The 19330-nt window shown below is 42.4% G+C and overlaps 1 long non-coding RNA gene across 1 annotated transcript; it reads right to left on the reverse strand.

The window, feature by feature from the left end:
• Positions 1-4916: 4916 nt before the first annotated feature.
• LOC139803115 (uncharacterized) lies at positions 4917-9568 on the reverse strand. Its single transcript, XR_011728889.1, has 2 exons — positions 9440-9568; positions 4917-6220 (listed from the first exon to the last, which is right to left on the reverse strand). It is a non-coding gene; the product is annotated as an uncharacterized lncRNA (long non-coding RNA).
• Positions 9569-19330: the final 9762 nt, after the last annotated feature.

Below are 19330 nucleotides of genomic sequence, written 5' to 3' on the forward strand. Positions count from 1 at the left end.
GCTCATTTTTGTCTGTAAAAAAAAATAACAACAGAGTGTCCTGGACCGTTTGGTCCAGATAAGCCTCTTGAAAATCTGTAGTTTTTTTAACAATCCCTTAGTTTTATTTTAATTGGCTAACTAATCAGATGGTCATGGGTGACTTTGCACATGTCAGGCATGTGAGGGCATTTTGCAGGAGCTGGGCTTTAAAGATGAATTTGTTCACCCTGGGTATTGACAGTAAATGAAAGCATTGACTGAGGCTCATCTGAACTGATAGCAAGAATTCAATCTGTCTGAAAAAATATGCAACTGACAAATAATTCATTAATTTACCCCCATTAAGAAGCATGGTGGCAAGAACTTCACAGCACTCACAGGATATGCAGTGCTTCATTTTTCTGGGAAAATTATCAACATTCCTGAGTTTTTTCTTTCAGTTCCTACAGGTAATTCATTGTTTGTTTTTTTTTCCCTAAATGGAAAACAAAAAGATGAACCAACCAAAGAAAAAATTACGAAAGCAGAAAAGAATAATTGAGATTAAATGAGCTTTATACTCTGTAAAAAATAACAACTTCAACTTTTAAAAATCTTGTGTGAAGCTGGGTTTTTGTTTGTGTCATCTAAGTCAAGTAAAGACAAGTTGCTGCTGCTGAAATTAGGTTGCTAAATCTGAGTGATTATTTTTATTTTTATGAACCGTGTCCAGAAATCAGTGATGAGCAGTATCTGTTTTAACAGGTGTTTTTTCCAAGTGCTGTGACCTTGAATCTTCTCTCCTTAAACTGAACAGAAAAATGCTCCTGAGTTTAGCGATCAAAGTTTGAACCTAAATTGCTCCAGTGCCAAATATTTCCCAAAGGAAAACTATATGGTCTCATTTAAAAGAGAAATAGCAAGAAGTCTGGCCAGCAGCTAGAACTTGACTCTTTTCTGTGGTCATTTGAGAATAAAAAACAGAGTGTATGTAGTCTTAAAATATTTGATTGACGTTATCAGGCTATTTTAATTTACATTACTAATATGATCTGCGCTTTTTAAAAATTGGGGTTTGTGAATAGCTCTTCACAGAACAGCTCTGCTTCAGGCCATCACACAATTAAGCTTGTGTATCATCAGCTGTGGTATTTTCCCTTTCACACCCACTGGAACATTTTTTTTTACCCTGCTTCTAGGCTTTGCTTTCAGTCTGATAAGCAGCATGGCAATGCAGGCAGCACAACCCCACTGCCTCCTCGAAGAGGAATGCATGTGTCCATCTGCTTTGCTCCATTCTGTGGATGCATGTAGGGAGGGGAAGAAGCACAAAACACCTGCTAAATCTCTGAAATAACTTTTAAGCACAAAATGCAACATCCAATGAATTAACTTATTAATTAATTTGCAATGAACAGTTTATCAGTCAAAGGAAATATCAACGAGCAGCACATGCCTGCCTGGGGTCACGGCAGGGGTGTGAGTACACTGGTCCCATTTAGCAGCATGTGATGACTTGCACATTAAGAAAGTTTAAGACAAAAGTGGAGTTCTTAGCAAACACCAGCCTGATGTACTAATATTCTGGCACACTGCACTGGCACATACCATTCCTCATCTGGTGCCAGACATCAGACACAAGCACTTTTTGGTCTACAGACACCGACTGTGGCTGAAACCGCTCAGGAGTTTTCACTGCTCACCTGGCACCTTCCCCCACCACTGTTTTTGTGCTCAGTACAGTGAGCTCCTGCTTAAAGGCTAATGATGGGAACAAAGAAATCAGGAGATATAAAGGCCACATCCTCCTTCTAATTTAACTTTCTTATAGCCAGACTATAAAAGGGGCTGTCCCTGCCCATCTCTGGAATGGGCTCTGCACTGAGGGTTCCACATGAGAGTGGCCTTTAGCATGACATTAATTTAATGTTTTTGTGGGCCTTTTTTCTCCTCCTCAGCTGGAATCCCTGGTTTAACTGTGCAGCTGCAGCCAAGCCACAGTTCCATGGCTCTCAAGCTGACTGGCTGCTGCACTCTTCATTCCTCTAACACAAACACAGATCACAGGCATAAATAAACCTATCCAGATTTCTGTCAGAGCTCAACATTTTATTTAATAGTTCCTAAGGCAGAAGTAATATGGGAGCTAGGAGAAAAATGCAGGCAAGCAATGCTTAAGAGAGACCAAAAGCAGAGTGGGCAAATTGGCCCAGGCTGAGCTGTTCTGGGTTTGCTGCAGCTGTTGCAGCATCACCAAGCACAAGGCACGCTGGGCCATATTTACTTACACAAATAGAGCAGCAGGACCCTTCCCAACATAGCTCCTGGCTTCTATATCTTGGTCTTCACAAATATAGTGAATAGTTTATGTATGCTCTTTATATATATATATATATGCATATGCCTATATATATATATATATGTGTGTATATGCCTTTTTTATTTATTTCTACAGCAGCACAAGAGTCCTGCCAGGTTCCAGCAGGGTAGCTGAGGTTGCTGCACCCCCCTTTAAATCACTACAGGGCAGAGTGTGGTTCAGCTGTTCTCCCACAGTTACTTTTATAAAAGTCATTCATTTTAAAATATATGAATCTCAGCTACCCTTAAGCCCTGGCTGTGTCCCATTCCCCATTCCCAGAATGGCAGTATGCAATGGTGCCAGCCACAGGAGGACATGGGGTTTTTTGGCAGTGCCACAATGGAGTGTCCAGCCAGCCAAAGATTCTCTGTGGGAAGAGGAGCAGCATTGCAACTCCTGGTAAGTTCTGTGTATGCTCTGAATTATGAGGTGAAGCTATGATGCTGCCCAAAAGCAAGTGAGAAGCTGCCCCAGGATGACTGCAGGTAAAAGCAGAAAGATGTCCTGGTATTTTAAGTAAGTTGACATCATCTGACCTTAGGAAGCAGCTGAAACATTTGTCAACACATTAACAGTTCAAACTCTGCCCAGACTTTGGCTCTTGGGAAGACAGTCTGAGGAGAAGAGACCAGGCAGAGAAGCTGAGAACAGTGGAGATACAAGATTGTTTTCTCAGGTTTCACCTTTTTATTCCTTTCTGCTTTCTCCATTAACTTCTGGACTTGAAGTCTCTTCCACATGAGCTTGGTGTCCGTCCAATCAATTAACTGGGTGGAACAAAACTGATAACCATGGTATGCCAAGGAGATACCTGTTTTGGTTTTTTGGTTTTTTTGTTTTTTTTTTTTGCAGTTTTGCAGGACAAAGATATCACCCATACAACTTACCACAGAGAGGTAAGAGCACAGAGAGGCCGATGGAAGCTGGTGGGGCCCATGTGTCACAGGGCTGAGAAAGGTAGGTAAACACACCTGTGGATATTGTGACATTTTTCCCTCTCACATGTGGAGGCTTTGTACCTAACAAGTGTGTATCTGGGGTTTGGAGATGTCATTTGTTACTAATGCAAGAACTACCACCATTAGCCATGACTGCTTCTGTGACACTGCAAAATGTGTATTGGTTTTACTTCAACTTTTCGTAGCATTTTTTTCACAAAAAAACCCTCTCTGGTACATGTATCTTTAGGATAATTGTAGAAGGAGGAATTAAAAAAAAAAAAATCAATGAAAGTTATTCTTTATTCATTTTCTTAGGTTTCTCTTCCTGATTTGATTTTTGGCTCTCTGTGGATGCTCACTGTAGAGACAAGACATCCTAACCCACCCTCCAGTGCCATTTTAAGATATATACCCACTGCTTTGCTCTTTCCTCCTTCAAGAGAATGATGGGAGACAGCAGAAATATTGAACGTTCTGCAACCCCAGAGCAAGTTCAAGCAGTTCCTGCTGAAATTAGCAGATGCTTTGTTTACATAAGGAATGTCACTCTCCTTTTTAAGAGATGGGACATCTTAATATGAAAGGGTCAAAGTTTGGCATGACATGAATGACAGAGTTTGGATCCAGATTTGTCCAAACTATATCCTGATTTGGCTCAGAAATGCTGATCTAGGCCACTCAGAAAAACAAAGTTAATGAAGCTATCAGGGCCAAAACAGGAAGGCTAAAAATAAATAATAATATACTTAGAAAACCAAAACTAAACTAAAACTACATAAGAGCTGCTTCCCTCAGAATATTTTCATTCCTGCTTTGCATGGGAACTGCAAGGAGGACTTTAAGATAAGCCTTGGAAGGTACAGGAATGGCGATGGCAGGCACTGAAGGGTAAACAATTCAATAAATGATAATGAATTATTTGCAATTAAAAACATTTATAAGCTCCTAAATTCCATTAGCATTGCATGGCCTACATAAAGTGACCCAAGCTGCACATTAAAGGATGACCTGCTTTTATGTCTTCTTCTCACCACATAAAAAATAATTAGGTGAGGAGCACATTGCCCAAACCAGCCCATCCTGCAGCAGGCAGTAGACTGAAAGCTTTAATGCACAAACACCAACACTTCAGGCTGCAGCAGATCTGGATGTCACAAGAATAAATGCAGCATGCTTAGGACCAGTGAGAAACCTCCTCCTTCAGATGTGGAACTTCTCTAATGCTGTAAAGGCTTTGGTGTCATGTGCACCAGCAAACAGCTGACAGGTAGTTGCAAAGTTACAGGGACTCCAGAAAATAACTGCATCTGACCTGACTGCAAATTGCTCTGTTTATGAGAGCATTTAGGACTTGGGGATATTGTTATTTTTACTGTTGAGAGAATAGAAAGAACAACCTTTACTGCACATGGCTGACTCTTACCTTAGGAAGACCTAAATACAGAAATGAAAAATTCAACTCCTAACCATTCCAGAGACCTGGAGATTTACCAGTCACTGAGTCCTCATCACCCATCCATCAGCCAACTACCAGGCAGCTATCTGGTGCTTTGTGAGAGCCCAAGGGATGTGGGCATCTGCACCGGAACAAAATGGTTAAAAGACATAATGACAATACCTTGGCTGCAAATCCAGGGACACACTGGCAAATCTAGAAGTAATTGCTCTTTATTCAAATCCAAAAAAGAATACACTTAGTGGAGGATATTGCAACAGTGACACTGAAACTGTCCCTGGAATTCAGCTCTGTGCTGATATTATCATATATAATGTTCTTGTAAAATACTCAATTGGCTGCAGTTGGATAAATGGCCATTTCTAAATGATCCTTGCTGAATCCCAAAATCATTAGGAAGTGATTTCCCACCTTACATTTTTCTATACCTCTCAAAATTTTTGCACTGTTGAAATTTGTCACATCCACAAGGAATTGAACATGGTGCATTACTCTAGTACTTTCCCTGGTACTTTTCCTTCAATCACAGAAGTTAAGTGGAACTTCCTGGAGAAATGCAGAAAACTAGAAGGCAATAGGGAAATTCTTAGAGGTTTTGGTGTGAATTCTTACAAGGGTAAACACCTGGAATGCATCATATAAATTCTTAGGAAGCAGTGGAAAAGTTTCAAGCACTTTAAAGCACTAGCACAAGAAAAGACAATTTCTTATTTAAATTAGTCAATTTTCTAGAAGACAACCAATCAAGTTGAAAAGCTCTAGCTGAATTCCTGGAAAGCAGTACAAATATTCCTAAAAAAGCAACAGAAAAAATTACTAGAGAAGTCACAAAAAGCAATGGAAATTTTCCTAGAAAATACATGTTGAAAGGCTGTGTGAAGATTGCCTACAGCGTCACAAAAAAAACCCCAAAAAACAAAAAAAAGCAGCTGAAAAAATTTCCACAAAGTAGCAGGAAATTGCCTAGAAAGCACCAGGAAACTTCCCAGACAGATTCTTGTATAAGGAACTGGTGGAAAGCACCTCATGAATTCCTAAGATTCTAGATCGAGGAATTCCTGGAAAACCAGGGCAATTGCCCCAAACCTTCTAATAAAGGATTCCTGAAAAACAACTACTATATTCTTAGAAAGCCCTGGGGACTTTCTAGAAAGGTTTTGATTTCCTGAAAAGCTGTGGGAAATTCCTAGAATAGAACAAGATTGAGGCATTGCCAGAAACCCATGAGATGGTCTAGAGAGAGTCTCAAGTTGGGACGTTCCTCAGAAGCCACAGAAACTCTCTAGTCCATCTTCCTTGGAGATGTTTTCCTTTAGGCATAGCACAAACTTATTCTCCCAGTGTGTAACAGCCACCCCAGCAGGGAAGCAGACCTGGCAGAGCCAGTGGTTCCTCTGGCACAGCAATTCTTTGCTGCATAGGGACAGTCTTCCTGCAGGAGTGAAGAGAAGCTGCAGCAGGCACTGGTGGGCTATCTGCTAGGTATTTGTACATTTTCTGCTGAAAAACACAGAGCAGGACATTTGAATACTTATAAGCAGCCATTTGGGGAGGAAGAGTGCAGAGCTGTCTAAGAGAGGCTTTTGCTGCTGTTTATATTAAATTAATTCAAGAAGCCCTTACAGTAGCTCAAGCAGAAAAGATCCACTTATAAGAACTTATCCTTTATGGAGAGACAGTCTTATTCCTAACGAGGCTGCACAGCTAAACAAATTCAGAAAAAGAGAGGCTCAGTGTGAGCATGAGCTCATACACCAGGGTGCTGATTAGCTGCATGACCTGATTATGCCAATAATTAAAAAGGCAGCATTGGGCACTGCTGGGCATCCTGGAAGTCAGACATTACTGCTGTGGGTGCAGAAAATGTTAATCTCTTCTCTCTTTTTTTTTTTTTTTTTTTTTTTTTTTTTTTTTTTTTAAGCAAGCCAAAAGTTTGAAGTGAAATGGAGACATCACAGGTTGGCAAGGTGGTAAAGGTAGTTCTGTAACACCAGAAATCACACAGGGTCTGACGTGAACCTGGTGCAATTTAAAGCAATCATCAAGTAGCCTCTGTGGGTCATCTGGGAGCTGTTAGGAAACAGCTACAGTCTGGTCACACCAGCTTTGCCTTCGAATTGCCTTCTGTCACATCTGGCCATTACAATCAACTCCTTAACCTTGATGGTTTCTCTGATTCTAGGAGACTGCTGAGCTGCTGAAGTGTTAGACTCTGCACAAATAGCCCAAACATTTGTGCCTGTCAGGTCCTGAGCAAGTCTGATGCCTACTCCAGAGATGGGCATGGAAGGAGAGAGGGGATGACCCCATCCAGCCAGCAGTCAGTACCTGCCCTCTGCCACCACTCTATCACTGTTTCTTTAGATCACATTGCTTTGATTTTTATGCTTGCCCTGTTATACCCTGTGGCTAGGTATTTGCTTTATTGGGGGGGTAACTGTGTCTGTATTCACAGGTAAATTGAAAATGTATTAAAGCTGTCAGTTATCCTGGTTTATGTACATATTTTATTTCTGCTTCATATTCAGCTCTTTCACAGCCACAATACAGTGTTCTTCATATGAATATTAATTTAAAAATTGGATCATCATGAAAGAATTCATTTCCTTAAGCTAGGAATGGGGAGAAAAAAATCCATCTGCTTTATGTCACCTCAGTTTCAATCAGTCAAAAGTAAATTTCCATCAACTCGATCCAGATACTTTTCCTCTCTGTTTACTTTTCTTATACTGCATGGTATCAAGTTAGACTGCAGGAAGAACTTTTGTGGGCTTTTTAGACTAGTGCACCCAGGCAAGACATAAACTTGTCCCTTGTAACCTTCTGCAACCTGCACAGGGTAGCTGCTGAGTGGCATTTCACATGCTTTGTTTCCCATTTGAATTTATGTGGCTTTTATTGACAGCCTTTGAAATTTACTTATAGTCTTTCTAGTCAAGAAAAAAAAACATTCTGGCTGTTGTTGCTACTTACAGGCTGGGACTGGGTTACCTCTTAACCTTCCCTTGAATAAAATCCCTAAATACCACAGCTTTTTCAGACTCAGATGTGAATGTCTTCAAGTTTTGTTGTACTTTTCTGAATCTACTTTAATTTGAATGATAGTTTGGAGCAGGTGGAGCCAGACCAACACTGCGTTACCCCAGTGACTTATTTGGGATGGTGGGAAGTAGCCCGACCACCTCCCTCCTCCTACCTGATAATTAGATTTGTTCCACTAACTACTACTGATTTCCTCTCTTTCACTAATCCCAGCACAGTTCACACGTCACAGTTTTAGCCAATAACTATGTCTCAGATGCTTGTTCCCCCACTATCCTCCCTGGGAAAAATAAAAAGGGGAATAAGGGAGAGAGACTTTAGGTTGGGAAAAAAAAAAAAACAAAAAAAACCCCAACAGGATAATTCTAATAAAGTAATAATAACAGTAGTGGATTACAAATACATACAAATACATAAATAGGGAAGCCACACTCCTCAGCTGGTAATTATCTCCCAACCAGAGGGGTCCCACACTGACCTTAGCAGAAGATGGGTTGCCCAAGTCCAGGGTCCAAGTGACAGTCCACAACAGCCTCAGAGCAGCCAAGCTGCTCCTACTTGAGAAGCCAATCTGTCTTGATTAATAAATGTTCTCCACTGGTGAGAGAACACTGGTTTCATAACAGGACAGCAATTGCTGGTGGTGTCCCTGGCAGTGTCATCTCAGTATAACTGCAGGAAGTTTTTATCCTGCTCAGGACAACTCACCCCTTATTGCTTACCATGTGCTTTCATAATGATGTACAATATAGTTAAATATATAAAAAACTTAACATTCTACAATTTGAACTTCCATTTTCTCAGCCAGAGACAAATTACCCTGGTGGTATACATTGGACTTCACCATCCTCCTGCATCACCCACCTGTGTGATGTCTGCATTATTAGGGCAATCCAGAAAAAGCTCATCTGGATTTTAAGAAATGGAAGGAAACTGGCTACCCATATTCTGACAAGGAAATCAGATCTTAACTGTCCCACAGATAGCACCCTCATGATGGGTGCTGGGCATCTTGTTGTACCTGCAACGTATCAAGCTAGAAGAGAGGAAGCATTGTTATTGTGCTAAGAGGGGAAAAAATCTCATTATAACTTTAGGAAAGTTAGGACAAAACTGTTGGCATGTACTCTGGGGGACTTGCACTGAGGAGAAATGCTCCTGCAGGTCACAGTGCAAAGGATGAACATTAAATCTGAAAAGGTCCCCAGCATGGAGCCCCAAGGGACAGGCTGCTGCTGCTCAGTGTCACCTGTGAGGCCAGGTGGGAAGTCCTAAGCCAGCTGAGCACACACCATGTTGATGCAAACACTGTGGAATTTGTGCATCACTGTTTTTGCCAGAAAGACTTTTCTGATTCCTCTCCCCCCATAGCCATTACATGCAAGTTATTTACTCTCAGTAATTGAGAAAGGATGGGAAGGGCAAGCAAGTCACTCGCATTTTGTTCAAAATCCTTTTTGTGCCCTTCTGGTTTACTTAAATTTGGTCAGGCTTTTCTCCTGCCCTTTGGACCATAGCAAATAACTCATCACTTCAGATTTGGGACGATTACAAGAAAAGGAGCAGTAGTGCCACCTGCAGCAGAAAGAATAAAATGTCTCCTCCAGCTTCAGGGATCTGGGTATACAGGTTGAGTATCAAGCAAGAATATTCTTTTGGTTCATACAGATATCTAACCATAGAGCTCTTGTTGTTCTTGGAAGAAGTGCTTGGTGGGAAGAAAATAAAGGCCTGTGGGTACTGCAGCAGGTGCATCGTGGATCTCTTCATATTTGTAGCTCTTGAGTCATAGCATACAGGTACTGTGACAGGCAGCCAGAAACCTGGTATAAAAGAAAACACAACACTGGTGTGCACTTGTGTTTATGAACAGCATTACAAGTGGGAAACTCTCAGCAGATGAGCAAGCAGACATTCCCAAGAATACAATCATCTGCACTGGCTCCTCCAGGCCCAGTTCAATCACCCTGGCTTCCCATTGAGCAGCACTTTACTACAACATCAATGACTCAGTTAAACCTGACAAATGGAAGGGTCTGAGCCTAGACAGGAAAAACAATCCAAAAAGGAACAGGAAGGAAGGAAAGGAATCCAAAAGGAAAAAGGAGAAGCAACAGAATGCCCTCCCAGTAGAAATTAAACCTCTATCTCTCGCCTCTTATCAAGTTCAGTTGTCCTGAAGGGAAGAAGAGGAAGAAATCCTGGGATGGATGAGTCTGGCAGCCTCCTGTTGGTGCCTATTTCCTCTCCTGTCCTCACTGAATGTGAAGTGCTGGAAGACCAATATTGATGAGGCACACACTGGAGCCTCAGCCTGGCATGTGATACCCCAAGCTCTGCCCTAGAGCAGTCTGAAGCTGATCAGCACTGGTTGCTTCCTGGACTCATTAAAGAGGGCTCCTGGGACCAAGCACGCTCATGAATTATTAAAGAAGGTAGGAGAGTTCCAGACTAAACAAACAAGGCATAAATAAGTGACTTTGAGTAGAGGCACTCTGTCACCTGGCCAGAGGCCACTGCAGGCTCTGAGTCCTTATACATGGATTAAAAAAAAAAAAAAAAAAAAAAAAGTATAATGCTCTTCCCACCTGTCTACTTCACTTTTTATGTTAACAATTTTCCTCCCACCAAGGTACTCTGTAGAAAACACGAGCTTTCCGTTTGCTGACTGCAGCAAGAACAAACAAAATGTTAGTCAGGAGCAAAACACAGAGAGCTTTTTATTTGCAATCCCTAAGTGATTGTATTTTAAAATCTAAAATATAGTATTTAATTAGTACTAACGTGGTTAATTCCCTAAACTAAGGTAAGTTTGCTGGAATTCTTTCAAATTCTCCTGAAAAATAACTAATGCTAATGCTTTTTCAATGTAAATCACCATGTTCAACTGAGCTGTTACAATGTATATGTAACCTGAGAAGTCAATAATGTGCTTTTTAGGGATGCCCAAGCATGCAGTCATCTCTTTTATAGTAGTAGAAGACAGTGGAAATGTAGCTAGAACACATATGCTTATGAAAATGGCAAACTCATCTGACTTTGGGGTTATACTGTGCTGCTTTCAGAGTCATTGTTTTGGCCAAAGTTATTTGACAGATCAGTGGCAGAGACAGAAATATCATCAAAATAAGTCTCTTTCTTTGTGTTACTCATGTATTGTTCTGACTCCTTTACCTTCCACAGTGCTGAAATGCCACCCTCTGCACAAATGAAATAGCTACATCCTGGGGCTGATGACTGAGTTCTCGCAGTCTCTATCGTTAGCAAGGCTTTTGACACAGACTCCCATAACATCCTCATGAACAAGCTCAGGAAATGTGGGATGTAAGAATGGACAGTGATATGGATTAAGAACTGGCTACACAGTAGAGCCCAAAGAGTGGTGATCAGTGGTGCTGAGTCCAGCTGGAGACCTGTAACTTATGAAGCCCCCTAGGGATCAGTGATGTTCAACATCTTTATCAATGACCTTGATGATGGGACCACCGAGTGTTGTCATCAGCAAACTTGCTGAGAAACAAAACTGGGAGGACTGCCTGATTGTCCTGAAGGCTGTATGACCATTCAGTTAGATTTGGATGGACTGGACAGCTGGGCCAAGAGGAACTTAATGAGGTTCAACAAGGAAAAGCTCAGAGCCTGTACCTGGGAAGGAATAACAAAACACACCAGTACTGCTAGAGAGCAGCCCTATGGGTACTGGGTCCAGTTCTGGGCTTCTCTGTTCAAGAAGGACAGGGACTTACTTCAGAGTAGAATGGAGAGCTACAGTGATGACTGAGGGACAAGAACACCAGCAGAAACACTGAGACCTGGAGCTTCTTAGTCTGGAGGGGAGAAGATGGAGACAGGACCTTTAATTAATTAATAAATTAATGTGCATAAATATGAGGGCTGAGCATCCAGAACAAAAGAATAAACCTCTTCTCTTGCTTGTGCCCTGTGATAGGACAAGGGACAATGGATTCCTGGTAAAACATAGGAAATTCCACATCAACATGAGAAAAAAATTCTTTCCTGTAAGGGCTACAGAGCCATGAAACAGATTCCTCAAAGAGGCTGTGGAGTCTCCTTGGCTGCAGACTTTCAAGACCTACCTGGATGCATTTCTGAGTGACCTGCCCTAGTTTTGGCCCTGCTCTGGAAGCAGGGTTAGACTCATTGATCTTCAGAGGTCCCTTCCAACCCCTGATATACTGTGATTCTGTGATCTAAACAGATTTAAGCCAATCAAAATATATTGGTGGTTATTATTCTAAATTAAAGGGAGATGTTTCCTGATTTTTCAGTCACATTAAAGTGGAAAACCAACTAAAGCGGGAATGGGGTAAAGTATACAGTCCAAAACCATAACATTACTTGTAAGTTCTCGTGTGAATTAAACTTTAAAAAAGAAGAAACAGCAACAGTTTGCTTGCCAAAAAGGAGTTTGCTTAATACTGCACTCAAGTATCATTGGCTATTGGAACTGCTGAAGTGTTACCACTTATTCTGTTCTCTAGGATACAAAAAAAAGAAAGCATTCCTTTCCTTTCCTTTCATGGATTTTTTTATTCCCCTGGCAGAGACAAGGCCTCTTTATTAGTTAAAACATGCACTGACTAGCTGGCAAAAGAGCAACCCAAAGACTCAACAAACTGCCCAAAGGGCCAAGCTTGCTTTAATTGATAGAAGCCCCGGAGATGATGCTGGATCCATCCCCCTGGGAATGCACCTGCTCTCAGCTTCAGACTAAGGCAGCCTCCCCAGCCCTTGTTAAAGGAAGCTGGGGCTGCTCTGGGGACAGAGGGCTCCATGGCTCGTGACAACACACCCCACAGTACAGGGCCATCCCCAGGGCTGGCAGCTCACCAGCAGGACAGGCAGCCACGCAGGCAGAGACCTGGGCCCTGACTACAGGCAGGACACCTTGCCCACGCCACCATTAAGCAGCTTTGCTCCCTCCTTCAAAAACAGGCAAGCTCGGACCCTCCCTCTGTTACAGGGAGGTCCCTTTGCCCAGAGCGCCTTTCTCGTCCCCCCCCTCTTCAGGCCAATGCCTCTTGCCTCAAGCCTCTTCCTGCACCGGCTCCTGCCAAGAAAGGAGGAGACAGTTTGCCCCGAGATGCTCCAACTCTCCCACTTCAGAGAAACCTGGACCCTACACCCCCAGGGGAACTTGGCTCCTCACGTCAGCTCTGCCCTCATCACAAAGGTCTAAAGAGAACCTTTCTCCCTGCTTCAGAAGTATCATGACCCTCACCCTGGTAACAGGACAGTCTCTCCACACAGGTTTTCCTCTGAGCCAAAGGCTCCAACATCCAGAGCCTGTTTTCAGTCTTGTTTCTTTCAACTATCCCCCTCCGAGTAGCCTTAATGTCAGCCTTCCCCACAGTCTTCACAGCCCCTCTGTAAACTATCATGGATTCCTGACCAGCTGCCCTGATATTGTCTTCGACCCCCGACCCTCCAGCACCCTCCTGCCCATCAGCTTGGCAGGAAGTCCCTGAGTGCCCACCGCTCCCCCTCACCTCTAGGAAGGTTGCACTACCCCCCCACCTCACCGCAAGGAGGGGGTAGGGGGGCTGCTCCTCCGTGCCCCTCACCTCAAGGGGGGTCGTGTTCCCCACACCACTCTCACCTCATTTCCCTTCCCCTCGGCCATCCCTTGTTACCTACATACAGGCACAGACCCTCGACACCTCCAGCCCGCACTGACAGGTGCCGCTGGTGCTGCCCACGCCTTTTGGGGGTTGCTCTCGCCCCGTGGTCTCACCCCCACCTGCACCTGAGCCTTGGTGTGTCCCGCCGGCTCTGGTTCCATTACCTGCAGAGCTGGTGGCTTCTCTGTTCCCACTTATTTGCAGCTTTCACTGGAAACTGGGACTGATGAGTATCTTTTAAATTAAATTAGTTATTTTAATGACTTGCCTTACCCTCCAGAAATGCACTTTTCTCTTGATGGTGTACTTGTACCTTCAGTGTACTTTTTGCTCTGTCTCTTACCTGCAGAGACTCTTCTGCTGACTACTTTGGGTCTGGAAATAAAACAAAGCAATCACTGCCAACACATTGCATACAACGCAGCCAGTCCTGATGGGAAAAGCCCCAACTGAGTCAATTAAGTTATTGATTCTAAAATTTTATTCTTTTCAAGTTGGAAGGATACTGCCCAGTTAAAAATCACATGCTCATATGACTTTCCTTGCCTTGTTACAGACAACAATAGATGGTTCAATTTCAGCAGTGGCAGTCCTCTTTATTTTGTACTGCTTATGCCCTTTAGATGTTATGGTTTTGTTTCATTCTCGTTTGAAAAAAAAACTCGAGTTAATCAGTATTTACTTCTGTGTATATCAGTTCCAGTACATTTAATCATATGGCTTAGTGTACCCTGTGAACTCTTAGTGTACACTATAGACAAATAGTTGAATGTGAACAGAAATGTACGCTGATTTTTATTTTTTTTTAACCCTATTTCTGCAATCACTAGAATTTGAAATGCTAAATCTGAAAATATGAGTTTTGGAAAAATACCTAACAGTACACGTACCCTTAATTGTTACTGTGCTGCTCTCTTACAGACTTAAGTTACACTATTTGCTTTTAAAATAACTTTGTACTCCAGTGTAGTGTTATAAAAGGCTTTCCTATCCCTTACATGTGCCCAAACAGCCACAAGGCTGCTCTGCCTTACATGCAGTATTTGCTGAGAAATTAGACCTCTTTCAACAGCCTGGATGAAAATCATTAAAGTGCCTTGCACCTGGCTGTGGTTTGGGGGGAACTGTCTCATTTGTGACAAACTGATCAAATATGGAGCCAATGTGGAGCTGAGGACAGACAAAGGTTGGACTCACCTGCACCTGGCTTCTTTCAAAGGACACATTGAAATAATCCAATTGCTGAGAGAAAGACACACCAAACAGAACGCCAAAGGAAGCATGGACTGGACACCACTTCTCTTGGCTACTCACTACAGGGATGAGCCAGTAGTCCATGAGCTATTGAGATCTGGGGCAGACCTCAACATTTCTGAGAAGTCAGAGTGGGTCCCCCTCCATTTCACAATCCAGTGGGGCTCCTTTTTGACATTCATCAATCTTTTGAAGTGCAAGGCAGGTATCAATGCTATGAACAAAGTAGGCTGGAAACCCTTGAACCTTGCTGTCCTCAAGGGCAGTATGGCCATTATAAAGACCTTGATTAAGGCTGAGGCTCTGCTTGATGTGGAAGATACTGCTGCCTGTACAGCCCTCCAGCTGGCAATGACATATCAGAGAGAAAACATCATTACACTGCTTGGAAGCAAGGTCTCATCAATGAATACAATGGGGAGTAGGCTAAGATTTCAAGACCCAAGTTTGTTCCAGTAAGGACAGATTTGTATGTTCACCAAGTCTGGCATTTATGACTTGAGTTTTCCAGTACTGGCTGCTATGCTTTAAGCCACTCTATCACCTGGTGGTTAGAGGCTTTTTAGGAGCTGCTCTAATTCTGCTAAGATGACTTCCTGCCTATATGGGGTAGGAAGCCAGTAGACCTCAGACTCTGTAAGAACTTGCTTTTCCTCTCTTCTGAAACATCTTCTGTTGTCATCCTTTTCTCAGCTACTCATTGCTGGGAGCACACAATAAAATGCTTTCTCCAACCGTGTTTCATATTTAACTACTTTCCTAACCAATTTTGCTTTCACTGATACAAGCAAAATTGCACTGCACGTGTGATTTTTACCCTCAACAACCACTGGAATTTTTGCTGTGTGTGTTATGGCTGGTTACAAGGGGAATCTCAGAGAGATCAAGTGTCAGTTTGTAGATAAAAGTTTGATAGAAGGGGGCTGTTGCTATAGCAGTGACTTCTATTCATTTATCTTTGGACTGAGCTGTAGCTCCATCACAAATTTCTTTGGTATTCATGAGGTTGCAATTTGTATATTTCCATAATTACCTCATGATGTTCTCCATTAGATAATGGACCAAGGGCATAAAACACTGAGCAGAATTCAACAGCAGCACTGACTTGCCACTCCATTGGGAAATTGATTTCCCCATGTTCTTGAAGCAGATCTCACAAGAAAGCCCTGGGAAAGCTCTGGCCTGGCATGGGCTGAACTTTACAGGTGAAAAGGGAGAATAATCAGTGTTTGATCATCACAATCTATTGGAGTTTCTCTACTCCCCATGTATAAATTTTCTCCACAACTCCTTTGGGCTTAGGAGGACTATACCATGTGCATTACAAGCTGAGAAAGCAAAATCATTTCAGTTCCATAGTTTTCACAGTAGGACACAACTGAGAGCTGAAGGGCTCATCCAAACTTCTGCACACCAGCTCCAAAAATGGCTTGGACAAACAGTCCCTTACCCCAGGATGCAGCCACTGCATCCACTAAGAGAAAGTTTGCATCCAAAACTAACCCAAGCCAGACTTCATGGATAATTCACTGGAGTACTGGAAGAAGAGGGAGGAAGAAGATTAATTTCATGTACATTAAATCCTTTTTGTGTACCCAGGAATGAATATGAACAGATTTTAAATTAACAGGCTTAGTTCACTGCTGGGCAAGTGATCTAAAACATCCAATAAATAATTCATCCCAGCAGCATACATCACTGTGCAGCCTGGTCTGTGGTGCACACCATGCCAGGGGTATCTCAGTTAAAGAGAGACAATTTGATTCAGTGCAAAGTGAATAATCCAAAATCCCATAAATGATTCATCACTGGATTAAAAGATACAGATTTCTCCACAGAAATTCTCTGCCCTGCATTAAATATACAGATGATAGCATGGTGTCTATTAACTACTGGATGGTTTAGTTAAGAATGACACCAGCTCTGGTGCTTGAGACCAACTATGAACCCATGAATTTTCATTAGATGTAGATCTAAGCAATGAAAGGGTTACCTTCAAGTAGTTTTCACTAGCATCAGTAGCACTACAGAGCATACACTAGCACATGAGCAAGGAGAGCAAGGAGAGCCAACCATTAGTATTTGTGGCTTAGAAAATGTAATTATGGACAGGATTTATTGCCTCATTTGGATTACCTACCCTACTGCATCTTTGCTATGTATTTAGGAAAAAAAAATCACTCTGACAACTCTTTAATTCTTTTTAGATCTATTTTTAAAAAAACTGAAGTTTTGAAACAGCAGTAGAACATATAGCTTCTTTTCTTCTTAGGGAAAAAAAAAGGACATTTTGGGAAGTGGAGTATTTCCCTTCCCCTTGGAGAAGGATTAATGTTGAAGACTAAAGAAAGTCTATGAACTTATACCAGAGATAATTTCCCAGCACCCTCCTCCCCAGTTCTTCCAATGCTTTTTGCACATTCCAGTTTGCATCCATCTTCCCGGTCTCCTTGTGGCCTCCTAAATCAGCTTCAAACCACTGGGGGCTGTACTTACCACAGGGTAAAGAGATGAGCCCTCTTACCATAGGGTTGTCTGTAGGAAGCTCCACTCTGATCTCAGTGCTTCTCTCAGATTTGAGCACTCCCAAAAGTGATAATTTGGACAGCCCCTCATCAAGACTTCCACCCTTTCTCATGAGCTTGATGGCAGGAAGGAGTGGTTGCCGAGATAATTAGAGGTTGCCACTTCTTTTGCCATGTCCCTGCTGCCACAGTGATTGCAGGAGGTGCTGAATCTCATGCTTTATGTTTTAAATTAACAAGAGAAAGCCACAATGCTCCCAGCTGGGATTAGGCAGCAGTAGGAAGAGGAAACTAAGACACAGGGCATAACCACCAAGGCCTCAGGAGCACAAGAAAACTGGGTGTTAACTGAGACTCGCAGGAAATTGTGTTGCTAGAGGACACACAAGCCTGATCCCAGGCTTACTGGGATCAGTTTTTTACAAGTTTACTTTTTGGCAAACATGCCAAAAGTGTGCCTTGGAGGCAGCCATAGGCTCGGCTCCCATCTGGGACCTTCATTACCACTGAGGAGGCTGTGTTTATTCTGCTTGGTGGCAGAAAATCTGTGTCCCCTTTACAGTTTATTCTAATCTCTCCAGCTGTTTCTCTGCTCTATCTCTGTAGCTCAATTTTGCCATCTGCTGTCATGTCTGTGGCAACACCCCCCATTTCCTGTTCCTACCAAGCTAAAACTTTCCACTTTTTCTTGCATTCAGCTCACATTGTGTGGTTATCTCTGTTCTTTCCCCAAGTCCCATGATGCTATTTATTCTTATTTCTAATATCCTATGTAGTCAGCCACATTCTTCCCTTTTGCTTGCTCTTAAGCTCCAATTAGAGTCCAACTTTGGAACACAGATTTATTTCTACTAACTTTAAAAATGCCTAGGAAAGCACATTAAGGCTAAGAAACAAACTTGGAAACATAATGAAATGTGCTGCTGACACGGAAAGGGACCATCAGAGCAGTCATCTCTAATAAAGTCTATTAAGAGAGGTCTCATATTAATCTCAAAATAGTATTTTGTTTGTTCCTCTGGTTTCTCTTTAAAAGATTTGTATTCCTAACTCAGTGCTTGTCTGGGTTGTTGGGTTTTTTTCAGTAGTTTCTCCTGCTTTCTTATTAGCCAATCCCATGTCCCAAAATACTCAGATTCCCTTTTCTAATTGCTTTTCTGTACCTCCTCCATACTAACCAGGTAATTCAGTAATTATCTCTTTACCTCAGACCTCCTCTACCCAATTTAATTGGTCATTTTGATATAGACAATTGTCCACAAAGTATTTGGATCAAATAAAAATTATTACTCACTCCAAAAGCTAATTCCTTCATTAATTAACCACTTTGTTCCATAGAGTAGAGCTGGACTCCCCAGATACAACATCATTTAGGCTTGATAGAGACTCTTAACAAATTAAAACCTGGTTTGCTCTAACCAGAGGCTCTCAGCAGGCTCACTGCAAGGACTTCAGCAGCTCAGGGCACTGGGGAGAGGCTTTAAGCAGGGGCAATTTCAGGTCTTGGAGGTCAGATGAAAGATGGCAGGAGGCAAGGTCTGGGGAAACTGGGGAGGTGCATAGCAGTTTTAAAGCAAAAAAGCATTGCAGATTGGGAGGTCTGGGAGGTACAGGAGACCAGCAAGGGCTGGGTGAAGGTGCACATGGATGAGCTGTTTCACTGTGTTCATCAGGCAGCAACAAGTTATAGCAAAACAACTCTTCAACACAGGAGCCTGAGCCCTGCAGCTCTGCCAAGGGCCGGGCTGCCTTATGCCAAATCTTGCCCAGTCTGGATCATTGGCCCTTTCAGGGCTTTGCAGCTTGTACCCTCTGGGTTGTTTTAAGCTGCTTACTGGAGGATTTCCTTGGCTGCAGTGCTTTATGTTTAGTCAAGTGCACTTCTTTGCCTTCCAAGAGCCTAAAAGTAATCTTAAAAATAAACATTTCCAGATGCCAGTGATATACTCTCTCTTGATCTTTTCTTTCTAAAGACCTGCTGCTTTCCTATAGTTTGTCTTCACTACTCTGAGAAACTGCATTCTGAGGCTTCTGCTGCTTCTGGAAAACAGCATTTTTTTCCTCCAGCTACATTTTAAAAGCTTCCCTTTAACATTCCACTAAACAGAAAGGCAGGTAGGGTCAGTTCCTCGGAAATTACTTCAATG

This window comes from Heliangelus exortis, chromosome 15, assembly GCF_036169615.1.
Source record: "Heliangelus exortis chromosome 15, bHelExo1.hap1, whole genome shotgun sequence".
In the NCBI taxonomy this organism is placed as follows: domain Eukaryota; kingdom Metazoa; phylum Chordata; class Aves; order Apodiformes; family Trochilidae; genus Heliangelus; species Heliangelus exortis.